Genomic DNA, 18,050 nt, shown 5'->3' with positions numbered 1-18,050 from the left:
TTTCAAGGAGGTGTAGTAGAATCGATAGCCTTTTTTTTTTGACTGCCGGGCTGAACGTGACGGCATTTTGTGGCAAATATCTCCCCCCCCCCCAGTCGCAGGACTGAGCCCAGGGATGCGGGAAGCAGGCGCGAGGCAACGTGCCTCTGGTCGCGTGCAGAGTGCATGCCTGCCCCATCCTCATCAGTGAGCAACTACACACACACTATCTTTCCCTCCCCCTTCCCACCCCCACTCTCTTCTGTCTAGGGGTAGGGGCACAGCATTCCAGTCCCCAGCAACACTTCAATGCAGGTATTACTGTTTGTGGGTACAGTATGTGCAATTAATTAACTAATTAAATTTACCCTACCGGTATGTTCCCTTTTCTCACCCAAAAGCAGCTGAACCAAGGTATCTGTGATGAGACTGGTCAGTGAGTTAAGTATTTTTATTTATTTACTTGATTTGGGGGTGGGGTGGAGGGCAGCTACGCCCACGACTGCACATGGAAGGGTTTGAAGCAAAGTGGGGTTTTCCTTGGAATCAGAGTGTTGGGGTAAACCGCTTTGGAAAGAGAATCATGTGCTGAAATGTACATGCATGCATGCATGCAACCAAGCCCCATCCTTATAGTGAGGAGGGTGTTTCAGAAAAATGCTGATGAACTACCGGTAGGAGTGCAACTCTTGCCCAGTTGACCTAGGGTCCTGCATTAGTTAAGTATTTTTATTTATTTACTTGATGGGGGGGAGTGCTCATGGTGGTGGTAGAAAAGGCTACAAGCCAAACAGGACAAGCTCTGAGGATGTTGTGTTTGGGAAAGGGATTCCAAGGGGGAGGAGACGTTGCAGATATTTTAAAGTGAAAGGAGCACCACGGATCTCTTAAGGAACTGTGACCATCAGATACAGCAGTGTAATCTGATACCATCACCCTCTGATAAAGTCTCTGAAAGCTTCTCCTTTGGTAAATTTGCTGGCCCTTAAAGTGTCATCAGACTCTTTGTTGTTGTTGTTTTGTTACAATGTTTTGCTATTCCCACAGTGGATGTGGTCCTCCTGTGTAGCTGTTTGGCAAAGCCCAAGCTTGGTTACGCTTAAAGTGAGACAAAATATATTCTTTATAAGCTGAGGAAAGGGAAAGAATAAAATGAATTCAATCAGTGCAGTAGCTTAGAATGGGAAAACAGTTCTCAAACTGGCGAAGTGTGTGAAATGGTTACTCTTCAGCTATTTTCAGATAAAAGAGGGAGAAAAATTTGTTTGGCAGATTTGCCCAAAAATAAATGAGAAGAATGAACTTTGCTAAGATAAGGAAAACTGGGTAATCTCCACCTATCCAGGAAGTGCCTCTCATGTCAATGTAATCAGCCCTTTTCTAGGTCCAGTTATACTAAAATGTTGCACAATGCAAAGACTGCTGTCTCCCTTCCTCCTCAGGATCAGGAAATAAGTCTTTTATGCCATTGTTGTTACTGAGCACATATGATTCCTGATCATTTCTCTTGAAGCATCATTCTTTTCATGCCCGTGACGCTTACAGCTGATTCACATACCCGCTGTATGTGACTAAAGTCACATGTAATGGCTGTGGCCACTAAAATGGTGTTTTGAAATTCTACATACAGTATATTGGTTCCCTGCCTATGGTCTGTCAGTTATGTGTACCAGTGGCATTGCAGCATTTTGGATCCCCATCAAACACCACTGTAAAAATGTGGGTTGGGTAGGCAGTGTGATTACAAATGTGGTCCTGCACATGATTGCTAGGGGAGAGGGGATGGCTCCATAGGTTTGGAGACATTTAGTACCTCTCGTTTCATCTTCTGGTTTCTTATCACTAAGATTTTTTTTATGTGGTGGCAAGCTTTGCGTTGAGACTGACAGCATTCCCTACCATTCCTTCCAGGGGCACTGAGGGCACCCAGACTCACAGCCAAAGTAGGATCACATGGAAGCATTGATGTATATGGAGATGCCCGTTCTGCCCTTAGTCTGGCATATTCTATTGGGTCAATGGTGCTTCTTGCCTCTCTGTGCTTGCATTTATCTATGCAATTGATGCTCACATCCCTTGGCTATGCAGCTGTGTTTCTTGCTGAGGGAACTAGTGCTATGTAGTTTTTTCTCTCCACCATGCATTCTTTTTTCCTTTTCTGCCTGGTACTTTCTGTGCTACCAATTGTTGTCTGTGTAGTATGAATGGACCTTTCCCCTTTTCCTAAATGTTCGATGTCCAACTCCAGAAATGTACAGTGGAACCTTGGTTCTCAAACAGCTTAGCTGATGAACAAATCGGCTCATGAATGCTGAAAACCTGCAAGTAAGTGTTCTGGTTTCCGAACATTTTTCGGAAGCTGAACATCCGATGCAGTTGTTGGCTATTGTTTACGGGGCACTTGTGCCAATCGGAAGCTGCGCCTTGGTTTTCTAACATTTTGGGAGTCGAACGGACTTCCAAAATGAATTAAATTTGAGGTTCCACTGTATCCTCTTCAACGTAGGGGAGGATCTCTCACTTAAATCACTGATGTGAATCTGAAAATGCCCCGGACATTATGCTTGAAATAAACAAAAGAGGATTCCCTCTGTAATGTGAACATTTAAAGGAGGCTACTGTTCACCTAGGGTGGCAACTACTGTATGCCTCAAATCTTACCTTATAATTTCTTACTTTGGGTTCTGTGTTGCAACATGAGTCAAGTGGTGGAGCATCTGCTTTGCCTGCAGAAATATCCTGACTCAATCTCCAACCTCTCCAGGTTGGGTTGAGAATATCCCTTGAGTAAAACCCTGGAGCGCTGCTGCCGGACAGGATAGCAGAACAAATCTGAGCTAAATGGACAAATTGACTTGGACGTATGAAGCTGCTTCCTATGTTCTTGTGTGCCTGTTGTACAAAGTTATAGTGGAAATTGCTGAAATAATTCTGTGAAAGTGCTTCAAATGCTCCCAAGAGGATGATAACAGTTACTACAGAGGCATTTTCTTGCCCAAGGCAGAACAGTAAATGCATCTCTCTTGCCCAGGCCCAATTCAACGTGCACTGTATTCAAGGCTGGCCAATTTTGGCACCCGAGGCAAAAAAAATCACACAAGCACCTTCTGGGAGTCAAAATATAGTACTTACCAATAACTATTTTCTGCCCTTTCATGACTCCCAAATTCAGGTGCCTGAGGCAGCCACCTCACTTTCCCTAACAGTAGGACTGTTGCAAGGCCCTGGCTGTTGATCCCGCCTTCCTTAGAAAGCTGTCCTTCCTTTATTTTAATGCCAATTGTTCTGGAGATTTCTTTCATTCTTTTTAAACTTGAGTTGTGTGTGGAGGGGAGATGGTTGTTCCCAGAACAAAGAGCTAACAGAAGGCTTTCCTTTGCCTTTTCAACCCCGCTTCAATCATTTCAGCTTCAGGACGCCAAAGATCGTTTTCAGCATATTGCAAGTGCAGGGTGTGTCCATCTTTCAGGGCATCAGGAATGCGCACACCGGTAGAGGAAGGATATGCAGCCAATGGTTTGTGTTGGCACACGTCCGTTCCTTGGTCCCAGTTCAGTTTTCCATCTAGATTGAGCAGAGCCCAGGCAAGTGTGATCTGTGAAGGAAAGAATGTTCAGGTATTGCATTACCAGATCTGTCTGGTGATATTCCCACCCCCCTAGTTATGTAAGTTACACGGCAAAAATGTTGGCACCAGATTATGCTATGGAATGTGGAAAGCTCAATGTATATAGACAGGGCGCTTTATTCTTCCTTGTACTGAAACATAAAAATCCTATGAAGTATTGAAATGTTAAGAGCTACTTAAAGGTAAATTCATATTTATTTTCTAGTTCCAAAGGTGTCTAGCAATGCCTGTACTTTTCCAACCATATACCTATTGAAGTCCTTAGTCTTTTCATACATTGTGTGTGTGTGCGTGTGTGTGTGCGCGCGTGCACGCTCTAAGGCTGTAATCCTGTACTGAAGATCTGTTGATCGAGGAGCTGTAGGATTTGGCAGAATGACTGCTATGTGGATACAATACAAGATACTCTGCAGACAATACAAGATACTCTGCAGACAGACAAAAAAATACATTAACGGAAAACCCTGGCTATGTTAGTGGAACACTTCCCTATTAGAACTATTGTGCCAGTGGAGATATTCTGGCAGAATGCCCAAAACAAAGTGGAATTGTGGCCAAAGGAGCTTCCTGACAGTAAGAGCTGTTTGGCAGTGGAATTTGCTACCAAGGAGTGTGGTGGAGTCTCCTTCTTTGGAGGTCTTTAAGCAGAGGCTCAACAGGCATATGTCAAGAATGCTTTGATGGTGTTTCCTGCTTGGCAGGGGGTTAGAATAAATCTATGATTTAAAACATATAGACACTCACAACAAGAACAGCACAGCACCAGCTCCCTCAATAAAAGCAGTCAGTTCCCCAAAGAAAGTATTCACCAGCCGTTGAAAGGTCAACAAGAAGCGAGCCAAGAAGGGAGTTCCAAAGTCTGGGAGCAGCCACCAAGAAGGCCCTCTCCCGTGTCCCTACCAAGCAAGTCCCTCTCTCTGTGGTCTCATGTTATGTACACTTAGTGGTCACAAAGGGGAAATGAATTGATGGAAACCACAGAGAAATGTCATTTTGTACACAGAGGGAGTACTTTGCACAAAACAACCTTGCCTCAAAACACATGTGGGAATTTGAGCCCATCGCTAATCACTTTCCTTCCAGGACCCTAACATGTACGTCACCTTGAGGCTTCTGAGACAAATGCCCAGCATCAAACTACTGCTACTACATAAAACGGGACAAAGCACCCAGGCCAAGTATGCTTCCCCAGTACCCCTAATGGTATAAGGTTTCTTAAGGGTTACCGCTACCCTCAACTGTCAAAATGGTGGGCGTTTGTTAGAGAATAGTAAATCTCAGAAATATAGTGAGGGTTGCTGAAAGGAACCCTCTGAAAAGAACTTGTTCATGCTCAAAATGTTTGAAAAAAAAGTTTTGAAATACAGTAATTCAAAGCCCATCTTGGTGAAACTCTCATACGACATATACCTGGGGCAACTGTGGTCAATGTACAAGATCTGTAAGGAAAACAATTTCATTTTCAATGTAGAGAAGAACTCAGTTTTCTTCATCTTTTGTTTTTGCCAAATGTGTGGTGAATAACCTGCATTGACGACTACCGTGTTTCCCCTTTTTTAATACGTAGTCAAAAAGTAAGGCATGGCAGGGTTTTTAATCGTTTGAGAAATGTAAGACATACCCCGAAAATAAGCCATACTTCCGCGACGTGCGGAGCAAGACCACCGAGTGCCCCAGCCAGCTAGCGGGACCCAGCATGGCGGCCGCAACAGGAGGAGGAAGCCTGCCGGGTTGGGTCGGTGCCCGGAAGCGTGCAGCAGTGCCACATGGAGCACCAAGGGCACAAGGCAGCAGGACCCAGCTCCTGCAATGCCGGCCATGGCAGGAGGAGGAAGCCTGCCAGGTCGGGTTGGTGCTCGGAAGTGGCGGCGGCTGCAGCGCTGACAAAGCGCGAAGCAGCGCTGCACTTTCTCTCTGTGTGTGTGTCCGTCTCTTTGTCTGTGTGCGCGTGCGCGTCTTTCTCTCTCCCCCCCGTGTGTGCGTCTGTCTCTCTCTGTATGTTTGTGATCGCGTCTCTCCCCCCCCCCAACAGAGAAAAGGTGCCGCACAGGTTCCTCTTTGGCTCGTCATTCAGCTGCCCTGGCCTCCTCGCCGAGAGCTGACGCCGCTCCTCTCCCCCTCCTTCCCTTTCCCCCTCCCCTTCCTTCCATCGGTCCCCCTCGCGCTTCCCTCACGAGCGTCTCAGAGCGGGACGGGTTCCAGCCTCCCTCCTCATTCCCCGGCCAGCGTGAGAGCCCCCGGGGAGCAGCCTCTATTCCTCCACGCGCGCACACACCCGGCCGCCGCCGCCTTCGAAGCCATGGCGGCGAGCGCCAAGCCGAAGCAGGAGGAGAAGCACCTAAAGCTGCTGAGGGAGATGAGCAGCCTCCCAGTGCTCCCACCCAACCGCAAGTGCTTCGACTGCGACCAGCGCAGTACCACCTACACCAACATGACGGTGGGCAGCTTCGTGTATGCCTCCTGCTCCGGCATCCTACGAGGTTTAAATCCACCTCACAGAGTGAAGCCCCCCCCCCCCGTGTGCACGTCTGTCTCCTAGGTAGGTGGCCACCCAGCCTCTGCTTAGAAGCCTCCAAGGAAGGAGAGCCCTTGATTTAGGATGGGGAGGAGGGGAAACGGAGACAATAGAAGAGGCAGAAAATGCGCGCGGAAGAGAGCGCCAAGCATCCTGAGCCAGTGGGACCCAGTTGTACCGGCACTTTAAAAAAAAGACACCCCCTGAAAATAAGCCACCGTGTGTTTTTTTGAGGAAAAAAAGTTGTAAGACAGTGTCTTAAAAAAGGGGAAACACGGTATTTATACAAAAGTCTGCATGGCCCAGCTTTCTTCCCACCCCCTCGTGGCTCAGTAATTTGTGTGAAGATTTCTTGTAGGCCTAATAAACTCACTGATAAAAGTGCCTGTAGTATGAGATTGACTGCCTCTTCATTTGCATCTAAAATTAGCATAATCAGTTCTGCCTATATCCACCCAGTGCCAATCACAAAAGCGTTCAGGTGGAAACTATATTTTTTTTAAGAAAAACATTGCACTTGCTCATTATTACACTTATTTCTTTCTGTATCATTTAAGTTAAATAATGAAGGGGCTGCAGTCGTTCCGTAAGAAAGAGCGCTACAGGGGTGTCATTGTAAACCTAATTTTCATTCTCCCGAAATCTGCAAACAAAGGAATATCATTCTTGCGCTTTCTTGTATGGATGTATTTATACCGATAATGAGCACAATCCACCAGGAATTTCTGGTGGAAGTTTTAATTAAAACTATTTCCCCCCCCAAAAGGAGTCTGCTCAAGTAGGGGATCCTGATGGGATACGAAGCCATTATTTTTGCTTCCAAATGCTATGAAAAATAATAGAACTGTTACATGCTAAATGCAGCCCTCTCATACATAGCCTATTCATAAGGATTTCCCCCACCGCTGGTATAGTTCCCAGATCATTTCACTTTTGTTTTGGGTTAATTACAGTTAGTCAGTTAAAGTTAATTAAAAGATTGATGAAACCTAGAGAACAATTTACTGAAAACATCCATTGCTGAAATTCAAGAAAACTTCTTTGAAACTGGTGAGTGTGCATTGGGTTAGACCAGTGGTGGCCAAACATGGCCCACCAGCTGTTTTGGGACTACAACTCCCATCATCCCTAGCTAACAGGACCCGTGGTCAGGGATGATGGGAATTGTAGTCCCAAAACAGCTGGAGGGCCAGGTTTGGCCATCACTGGGTTAGACAAAGAGCTGTTCACAGTAAAGGGACTACTATGTTATGAACCAGGTAAGAATTCTCCCTTCAGGTTTGGTAGCTACTGGATGGAACTAGATGACCTTCACATATATGCCCAGCAGTGTCAGTTGGCTTTGGTGTAGTGCAACCCAGGGCCCAAAGTGGCCAAGAAAAGCAAGTGGAATGGTTAGGAAAGATCAAAATGAGACAAATAGAAAATAAGTGTGATGGTGTCAGGATGCTGTCAGCAGCTCCCAACTAGTTGCCCAGACAAGGGCAAGGAAAAGTTTCTTACCATCCTTTTTTATTTCAAGCTTTACAGAGATAGGATATAGAACCCAACCTCTTGGATAATGGCATTGTCCCAAGCAAATCTCCACCCCCCTTCTCTCCCACTTCCTCACTCGTCATCCTCATCATCTACTCTATGGGTGCTGCTCAGTGCCCTCTGTCTTTGAGCTCTTTGCTCTCCTACTTTTAAGGCTCGCCGGGCATAGCTGCCAAGTTATCCCTTATTTTAAGGGATTTTCCCTTATGCTGAATAGGCTTCCTCGCGAGAAAAGGGAAAACTTGGCAGCTATGTCGCCGGGTTCTGGGAGATGGAGGGTCTGGAATGCTTTCTAATGACACCGTGTCAACCAGCTGCCATTCTGGTTCTGCCTGCTCCTCCTCCTCTCCCATTATTTCCCAACTTTCCCCTTCATCGGCCTCTGAGCTGTGACATCCCGCAAACCACTGTTGTAAATCTATACCATCTTCCTGCTTGGCAGGGGGTTGGACTGGATGGCCCTTGTGGTCTCTTCCAACTCTATGATTCTATGATTCTATTCCACTTCCTCCTCCCTGGGAGGGTCAGGATGGGGAGGCGGTCTCCATCATTTCTCCTCTGCCCAGTCCCTGACAGATGTTTATAGGTCTGTCAAAACAACAACAACATGGGATGGCACCCTAAGCCACTTCAAGCCCACATTACTGAGGCAGGGAAAGATGCAGCCCAAATAAACATGGATCTTTCTTCCAATGGATTTGGTACCATCCTAGCAGAAAGCTGGTTCTGTGCGAAAGAACAACCCATATATAAATTTACCTGGGCGGTTCCTATTTTGGGGTATATGTCGACAAATTGCAAAATATAATGTGAACTGCCATTGCGGTCGTAACTGACTGAAGCTACTTTCAAATGGCAAATTTCCAAAGACCTTGGTTCAATGAATGACCCTTCACTGTTTGCAGAAAGTTTAGTCCTTTCATTCTGATAAGCAGCTTTATATAAAGATGATTTTTACACAGGCTTTCAGTTCCTTCAATTCATGTGTGGGTTTTTCCTGTTCTGCACATATATTGATAAAGGAGTGCAACCCTACCATTCTTCAAACTAATCTTGATGTGATCATGCGTTGCATCAAAATTATTAGTGCATTGTTTTACTGCTATGCGCAGCTTCCTGTGTACTGGTTAAACATCACAAACACAAGAAATCTAAATTCAGCTGTACACATCACTATTTCGGGGGTGGGGGGTTGGTGCACTGTTGTCAATGCACACAGCAGTGTTCAATGCAAACTGCAAGCGTGAACCCCCTCACCTGATCCAGATCCAGGATCACAGTGTGGGGAAATGGGTCAAATATTTCTTTTCTCCACACCAGGGCATAGCTGCCAAGTTATCCCTTTTTTAAAGGGATTTTCCCTTATGCTGAATAGGCTTCCTCGCGAGAAAAGGGAAAACTTGGCAGCTATGCACCAGGGTCCTGGGTCAGACCCCCACTACTGGGCAATATATAACAGAAAAAGCTTGCACTCAAGGGCAAACTATGTAATAAATGCCCCACATACTTTGATTGCAGTAGGAATCTACTCTCCCTCCTCAGGTCTCTTCCTGGCTATTCTAGACTAGGGATGGAGAACCTGTGTCCCAGAATATGTGGTTGAACTCCACCTCTATTCAGCTTTAACTGTTGGCCAAGCTGACTGGGGCTGATGGGTGTTGGCGTCCAACATCTGCAGGGCCACAGGGTTCTCCAATGTTCTAGATCAGGCATCCCCTGTTCTAGATCAGGCACCCCCAAACTTCGGCCCTCCAGATGTTTTGGACTACAATACCCATCTTCCCCGATCACTGGTCCTGTTAGCTAGGGATCATGGGAGTTGTAGGCCAAAACATCTGGAGGGTCGCAGTTTGGGGGTGCGTGTTCTAGAGTTACAGAGGAATGTTTCTGTGAAATCAGTGACGTTAACCTTTATATAAATATACACAAATGCAGCTTCAGAATAAAGATGTTCAGTTGCATAAGGTAATTTGAATTTGCAGGCTTTTTAAAAATAATAATAACGGATGAGTTTGTTAAAATGAGGATGTTATTGAAACACCATGCTGGATTAGCTCAAATAAACTAAATTATTCCAAAGAGAAATAGAATTAAATGGTCCAGCTGCAGCCTGCTGTTAATGCTTCAGTTCTACATTATGGATGATATGTCATTGCAGATACCAAGAGCAAATTAAATGTTTACGGCATTCTATCATCTGTAAAATCACATACGTCTGAAGGCTATTTCTAATTTTTGGAAGCAATTCATATATTTCTAATATAGTAGGAAATATGCCTCAGAGGAACGTAGAGGCTCAAAATAAGAAGTATTGATATTGATGAAATATACAGTCGTACCTTGGCTTTCAAACATAATTTGTTCCGGAAGTCCGTTCGACTTCAGAAACGTTTGGAAACCAAGGCGTGGCTTCCGATTGGCTGCAGGAGTGTCCTGCAGCCAATCGGAAGCTACGGAAGCCACACTGGACTTTCAGCTTCCAAGGCAAAGTTCGCAAACCGGAACACCAGTTCTGGGTTTGCGGCATTCAAGTTCCAAGTTGTTTGTGATCTAAGCTGTTCGAAAACCTAAGGTACAGCTGTACTTTATATGTATAAAAAACCCAGGGCTATATCTCATGAGATATCTCACCCTTACATGGTGATTTACACCCAATATGTATTTTAATAATTCCCAATATATTCTCCAAGATTTGTAGAGCACCCCAGTTCATGATTTAATTAAAAAAGTGGATGAGAAAATGGTTTTTGAGGGTATAACACATGTAGAGCATAATGCCATGAAAATAAAGATAGGATCAGTGGAGAATCTGCAGCTGGAAGTGAGTCCATGGGCATTTTCTCATTTATTTTTTAGGGTTATTCTGGGAGAATCCAGTGTTTTATAATACATATCCTGCTACATCCTTAGCTGCATTTGAACATGTGAATAGTATCCCAAGAGTCATTCTTACAAGGCAAGCCATCTTTCAGACACCTAAACCATTTTTACTCAGGCAACCAAATAACTGATGCTTCTCCCCTCCCCACCCCACCCCCTAGACTCCCAAGAATCTTCAGGTCTCCAGGGTGTCTTTTACTTTTGGAGAAATTTGCTGAGCTGCTCTTGTCGTCATTAGAACCCCTCTGCGCATAGTTTTGTGTTGCTTTGTATACAGCCACAAGAGACCTCCTGGGGTTTTCTGCAGGGTAGGGACCCTATCTATCCCCATCTTTTCTCCTACCCCACTGCAGCCCACAAGCTGAGTGACTGTCGACAGAGATGCCAAACCAGATGTCCTTGACAATAACATTGTAATAATCCTGTTAAAATACAAACATTTTGCTACACTTTAAGGGGATTCCAAAATCCACCGAGCAATTCAGATAAGAAGAATTTGGGAAGCATCCTTGGTTATTTTTTTATTGTTATTATTTTATTTATTAACGGTGTCTTTTCACCGCCCTTCCTCTAAATTGAGCTCAGGGTAGCGTACAACAGATATTAAAACAACAATACAGTCGTACCTCATGTTGCGTCCGCTTCAGGTTGCGCTTTTTCGTCTTGCATCCCGCGGCAACCCAGAAGTACCGGAACGGGTTACTTCCCGGTTTCGCCGTTCGCACATGCGCAGAAGTGCTAAATTGCGCCATGCGCAGACACGGCACTTCTGGATGCAAATGCTTCAAGTTATGGACGTGCCTCTGGGATGGATTACATCCGCAACTCAAGGTTCTACTCTTTGCAATATATTCGGCACAAAACCAGATTCCATGGACTTTTATCAGATGGCATTCAGTATGAATCCACACCACAAGAAGTACTCAGGAAAGCCCATACAATGCAGCCCTTTATATGTCACTTCTCTAGTTAATTTTGTGAAGTATCTAAGTTCAGTCTCATGTCTCCTTGTTCCATGCTCACTGGGACCCTTTCAGAAGAGCTTTCTGATTGAAATCAAGGCCTTGAACAAGGATGTTGCATAATAAAAATGAATCTTGTATCATCCTAAGCTTCCTCTCAGGAAACACTTGCGCATAAATGTATTTATGTTGTAAAGCCTTCAGACTGAAGTGTACTGTGGTTGTCATAGCAATCCAGCTCTTCAGATGGAAGAAGGAAAAAGAAGATGACATTTCCTTACTCCGGCGTCTGTCCCATAGCATCAGTTTCAAAGATGAAAGAGGAGAAAGTGTGAACAGTTGTAGTTTACACACAAGCTCATGGATGGCTAATTAAGTATGTCGTTGGCTTCAGAGATCTCGCACACTTTTACACCCGGGAGTCCCTAAAAGGAAGGGAAAGTCTGGATTCATCCGCAGAAGACTGAACTCTTCATAACTTCATAAGTTTCGACTGTTGCAACACGTATTCAATTAATGACTTACCCTTTTACAGTGGTACCTCTACTTACGAATAACTCTACTTACGAATGTTTCTACTTACGAACGGAGCTCCGTCCGCCATCTTGGATGTGTTTTAGATAGGATTTTTTCTACTTACAAATTTTTAGATAGGGTTGCTTCGACTTACAATTTTTTCTCCCAATGCATTCCTATGGGATTCAACTTACAATTTTTTTCGACTTACGAATGTGCGGTCGGAACGCATTAAATTAGTAAGTAGAGGTACCACTGTATAAGGAAAGCCTTTGACATAGAAGGTAAGCTAGGAAAAAGATGAGCCAAGATGGAGGATGGATGCCACTGAAATCCCATTTAAAGTAAACATCAGGAAGAACTTTCTGACAGTAACAGCTGTTCAGCAGTGGAACGGACTCCTTCAGAAGGCGATGGGCTCTCATTTATTGGAAGTTTTAAAACAGAGATGGCCACCTGTCAGAGATTCTTTAGCTGTCATTCCTGCATTGCAGGGGTTTGGATCAGATGAGCCATAAGCTGCCTTCCAGTTCAAGTATTCTATGTTCTAATGCAATTTCCCCATATGAAAATGCATTTTAATGTTATTTTCACCAATATATGCATTGCGAAATTCAGAGAAGTGAGAACGTGAAAGAATGACTGTGCTTCGGTACATATAGTGTTTTGGAAAATTTGGTAGAATCACCTTTAAATGGGAACTGTATCAAATTTCTGCCCCATCCCAGGTAAGTTCGTTTAGGATTGCAACCTGAATCAAGGAATGTAGGTGTGATCTCTTGTCATACACGGCTCTCTAGTCTTACTATGTTCTGAACAAAACTCAGAAGTGTCTCAAATGTTGAACGTGGAGAGTAGAAGGCCATCACAGATGTCTACTTAGGGCAACTCTTATCTGTTCTTTTAAACCATATACTAATGTTAAAAGGATTGGATATATTCCTGTCCTTGTGCAACACTCCATCTCAGGCATATACTGACGCAATGTCTTATGAATTTGTGGGCTTGTTGACAGAATGCACCGCCCTGTGAATCATGTTCACAGAGAAATTCAAATCATCCCTTAGATGAAAATCCAAGTTTACACCTTCCTCGTAGTTATTTACATAAGATTTATGGTCCCCATGGTTACCCAAAGACGATGCACAATCTTCACTATGTAATATGGAGATAAAAACCACACTTGAATTCTATGAAACCTAGCTGTTCTCTGCTACTCTGGCTTGTTATTTGATTTACCATTAAAAATTGGATTGCAAACAATATACTTTTAAAATATGGAGAGGCAACACACACACACACACACACACACAATATTTTTTTCTTACTGAGAGACATTAGACTTTTGCCAAGTCATTAAAATAATTACTAAAAGACATACACATACAAAGATAAGCATTTCAAGTAACCTATAATTATAATCACCACAAAACACTAAAAATAATTTGGAAAGTGTTGCAAATAATATCAAATCACAGTTTCGAGTAAACTAAGACTTAAGAGAAAACCAAACCAGTTGGTCATCTTTTAAAAACATAATTTGTATTTATTTTCTTCATATTTCAAACGAGGAAAGGTTGCTCGCAAGCTAAATAGAGAAAAGGAATTAAAAGTATGTCTAGCCTTGCTTGTGCATGATATGTTCTTCCTTTGTAAGGCAAGTCCTGATCAATTTATGCCCCTGAGCTCTGGGAGAGAGGGGACTGTGGGCATAGTCTCTCATACCAATATTTGAGTTTTGCAACTTAGATAGAACAACAATCTGCACATTTTTAATATTACATTTATATCCCACCTTTCCTCCAAGGAGCTCAAGGTGGCAGAAATGGTTATCTCCATTTCATCCTTCCAGCAACCCTGTTAGGTAGGTAGGTAGGGAGACAGGTAACCTAGTGGGCTTTATGGCTAAGTAGGGATTTGAACCCCGGCTTCCCAGGTTCTAGTCTGACACTCTAAATATTACACAGTACTTGTTTATTATGTGCAGAAGCAGCAAGGGGTCAGAAAATCTATGGCATGAATATTAAACTTGGCATGTGTTAAAATAAAGTTTCCCTATGCTTTCTCTCAATTTACCAGAGCACTTCAGCTTAAAGAGATATTTTCCCCATGCTGCCAGATAGTGCTTTGAGTCCTTAGCATTTGCCTGGTACAATATTCAAAAGGGCCCTTTATCATTGTGAGATTGGACTTGCCTAGAAAACGACACCCTAACACTATGTCAAGATGGGCTTTTATACAGTTATGATTAATTACAAGGTCACACCAGGAATTTCATCAGACAAGTCTGACAAAGGGACAAAGTTGTGTGACAAGGTCTATGATAGGAAACGAGAATGAATGTGGGAGGAAGGAACATTCTTTCCCACTTCACTGGGTGGTATAACATGTTACTTCACCCTCTGGGGTTTTCGCCATACCCTTTATGGATAATTTTGCAAAAAGGGGTTTTTTCTGCTTTGCTGACACATTTGGATTCTGGTTTGTAAATTCTAAGTTTTATATCAGATGCCAAACTGACAGGCTTGCAAAATGTTGACAGGTTTTAATTGTGTTGCTTCAAAAATATATTTTCCATCTTTGCTATTGTCAAATGAGCAGCTATCCTTTAAAGCAAGTCCCGGGTGGATAGTGTCGTTAGATAGTTTAGTCACTAGGTGGCACAGAAATTAACTTGGTGGAGTCAGGAGTTTTCTACTGTAGTTCTGTTCTTTATTTGAGGAAGAGAAAATAAAGTTCTTGTCTAGCTCCCTAACTGGTGTGTTCTTTCTTGAAGTCTTTGATAACAAATGTCATTTATTTCAAATACTTCCGGGTGTGCATAAGGACTTCAGATTGTTATATTTAGTATATATAGTCAGATGAAAATGAGAAGTACAGCTTTGTTCTGTAGCCAGGCTGATAACATCTCACACCGTCTCTTCTGTTTGTGCTCATCTAGTAGTCTCATATATACGTACACTGAACAGAATAAAGAAAGTTGATTCTTTATTCTTTATCATGGGGTTCTATATGGAAGGTCCTTGGAAGAGATGAGAAATGGCTCATCACCTCCACAGAAACTTCTCTTTCAGGAACAAATAACACTACAGATAGTGGTCCTAAGCTTCCTTCATTTGGCCATCTGATTTTTTTCCTCTTTTATTAACCATAGGGAGATGTAATGTGAAGGTACTGAGCCAATTAGATCCAGCTAGGAGCTTGGCATTTTAATCAGAATGACTTGGTGTGTGCTTTCTTTCTAGTTATGGCTGACCCAGGTAGTATCCAGAACAGCCAGAGGCAACATGATCCTGAGCATGTTGCCTCTTGCTCAAATGGAAACAACCCGATAGCAATATGTGGAAGAACTGCATAAAGGAGGAGCACCTTGTAGCCAATCCATATTATTCAAACGACTGGAACACCACTGCTTTTTATAAACATCACTGTGTCTATCAAAGCTACAGCCCCCCTTTTTTCTTATTCACTTCCTTTTACCCTTGCAGAGCCACCTTAGTCAAATTGAATCCTCTGCACCTCATTAAATCGCCAATAGAACTCTTAATGCGATCCCTGAATGCTCATTAACAACTCCCACTGAAGAACAATAGGGTGAAGTGGTCAGCTATCGAATCTTGCCTGGGGATATCTGCTCCATTGTCTTAACTGCTTAACTACTGATAGCCACTTTGCTTTATTTATTTGATGTGTTTTTGTTACAGCTGTGTTCCCACCCCCCACACCCAGCAAGCGGAGACCGAGCTGCTCTCGCTAAAGCAAAGCCCTTTCCACTTCAGTTTTTGGAGGGGAAAAGTGCTGGTTATGGTCTATAAAATACATTAATTTTTTGCTTCTAGGGGGGGCAGCTGCCCCCCTGCCCCCTGCCTACGCCCATGTTTCATAAGGTAGTCCACACTCTTTTCCATAATAGATTTATGAATATCTTTTTCTCGATGCAACAGGAAACATCTCTGAAAGAACTGTGAGAGGCTTGGAGACATTGAGAAAGAAGCTTCTTCCAGTTCCTTAGACTCTAGTGTCACATATTTTAGGACTGAAGGGATGTAAAACAAATGTTACTGTTTGCTTTGATCTACAATTTAGCCTCATCTCCTCCACCTTCAAGGCAATGGGGTTGCAACTTCAGCCGGGTCAGCGTTCCCAGCCCCCTTGGATCTCCAGACTCCAGGAAAGAGCCTTCAGTCTTTCCCCACCGCCATGTTTGGACGCTGCACATAATTTTAGTTGCCACCATTATTTATAAAGGGCGTTGGGTTTCATTTCATTTCATTTCCCCCACCCCCACCCCCCAGTTTGTTAGTTTGTTGCCTTTTTGAGTTTTCATTTATTGGGGCAGGGTCTCTTCCCCACCCCTCCTTCCCTGGTTAATATTTTAACTGCTAGAGAGCAGGTGCATTGGAGCATGATCTCTGCTGTAGTTGCCAAGAAGTGTTTGACAATATGTACTCTTGATCTCCATACTGATAAAATTGGGCATGTCTTGTATCGAACAGGTTTATCACATTCCAAAATGCAGTGCAATTGCGATGGCAGTTTGGGCTCAGGTTATTTCATTATCAATCAGTAACTTGTAAAGGGACAGGAAGCAAAGAGTTGGAATAAGTGAACAAGTTCTGGAAAAGGTGCAAAAAGGACAACCAAAATGAGCAACTCATCTGAGAGGAAAGGTTGCTCTTTTATTTAGGAAAAAAAGGTAAGGGGAAATAGAAGAAGTATAGAATAAATAATAGAAGTATATAAATTTATGCATGGTGTGTAAAGGTAAAGGTAAAGGGACCCCTGGCCATTAGGTCCAGTCGTGACTGACTCTGGGGTTGTGGCGCTCATCTAGCGTTATTGGCCAAGGGAGCCAGCGTACAGCTTCCAGGTCATGTGGCCAGCATAACAAAGCTCCTTCTGGCGAACCAGAGCAGCACATGGAAATGCTGTTTACCTTTCCGCTGTGGTGGTACCTATTTATCTACTTGCACTTTGACGTGCTTTCGAACTGCTAGGTTGGCAGGAGCAGGGACCAAGCAACGGGAGCTCACCCCATCACAGGGATTCGAACCACCAACCTTCTGATCAGCAAGCCCTAGGCTCTGTGGTTTAACCACAGCGCCACCCGCATCCCCCCCCAATAATACCAGAGCCTGAGGCCATTGGGATGACGCTGAACATTGGAAGATTCAGTTCAGACAGAATAAAGAACTTCTTTACACAGTGAGTAGTTAAACTATGAAATTCAGACCCACAAGATGTAGCAATGGCTGCCAGCTTTAATGGTTTTAAAAGAGTGTTAGACAAATTCATGGAAGCCGGGGTTGTCAAAGGCTGTGACTCATGGCAGCTATGCTGCGCTTCTACTTTCAGAGACAGTAGGTCTCTGTAGGGCAGTTGCTGGGAATCAAAATGTGGGGAGAGAGCTGCTGCACTCAGGTCCTGCTTGACGGCCTTCTGTAGGCATCTGGTTGGCCACTGGGAGAACAGGAACCTGGACTAGATGGGCTTTTGGTCTGATCCAGCAGGTTCCTTCTTATGTGCATAGTAACAAGCTTTCTTCTCTGGATAACGCATTGAATCTCATAAGTAACAGCCCACAAAACGTTTTGAACAGAGGGAAGATATAACAAATCATGACATAATTTGAAGAGTCCCCCACATTCCAATGAACACTGAACCCTTTGGCTGAAAGGTAATCGGCAAAGAGCATAATTCCCTGTGGCCGACACTGTATATTTCCGTCTTTGCGTGGTATTTCATACCGGTTGGTCTTCAATGACTGTCCAGCTATGTGCACTCTGGATAATTTAACTGTATTTGAATGCCCTTGGGTAATGACATAAACTAATAACCATGTAATCCCTTATATTTTTATCATTTTTAAAGAAAATCATAGTATCAGACTTTTGAAAAGCATCAGAAGAATAATTGGCATCCCTAAAATAAACATTGGGGGAAGGAACTGACAAGCTCATCAGGAGCTGTAAAGTGTTGATTTTTTTTAATACTGGTTGTCTTCAACCATGTATGGACAGATTCACACACACAC

General features: G+C 43.6%; 1 long non-coding RNA gene across 1 annotated transcript in view; it reads left to right on the top strand.

Moving 5' to 3' along the window:
- The first annotated feature begins 16,649 nt into the window (after positions 1-16,649).
- Positions 16,650-18,050, top strand: part of LOC118092835 (uncharacterized) — a 28,519-nt gene continuing 27,118 nt past the window's right edge. The window contains exon 1 of the long non-coding RNA XR_015948039.1: positions 16,650-16,712. This is a non-coding gene — a long non-coding RNA (uncharacterized LOC118092835). The remainder of the gene's footprint in view (positions 16,713-18,050) is intronic.

Source organism: Zootoca vivipara, chromosome 1 (genome assembly GCF_965207765.1).
Source record: "Zootoca vivipara chromosome 1, rZooViv2.hap1.1, whole genome shotgun sequence".
NCBI lineage: Eukaryota > Metazoa > Chordata > Lepidosauria > Squamata > Lacertidae > Zootoca > Zootoca vivipara.
The sequence above is the reverse complement of the archived record's forward strand: the minus strand, read 5'-3'. Positions and strand labels throughout refer to the sequence as shown.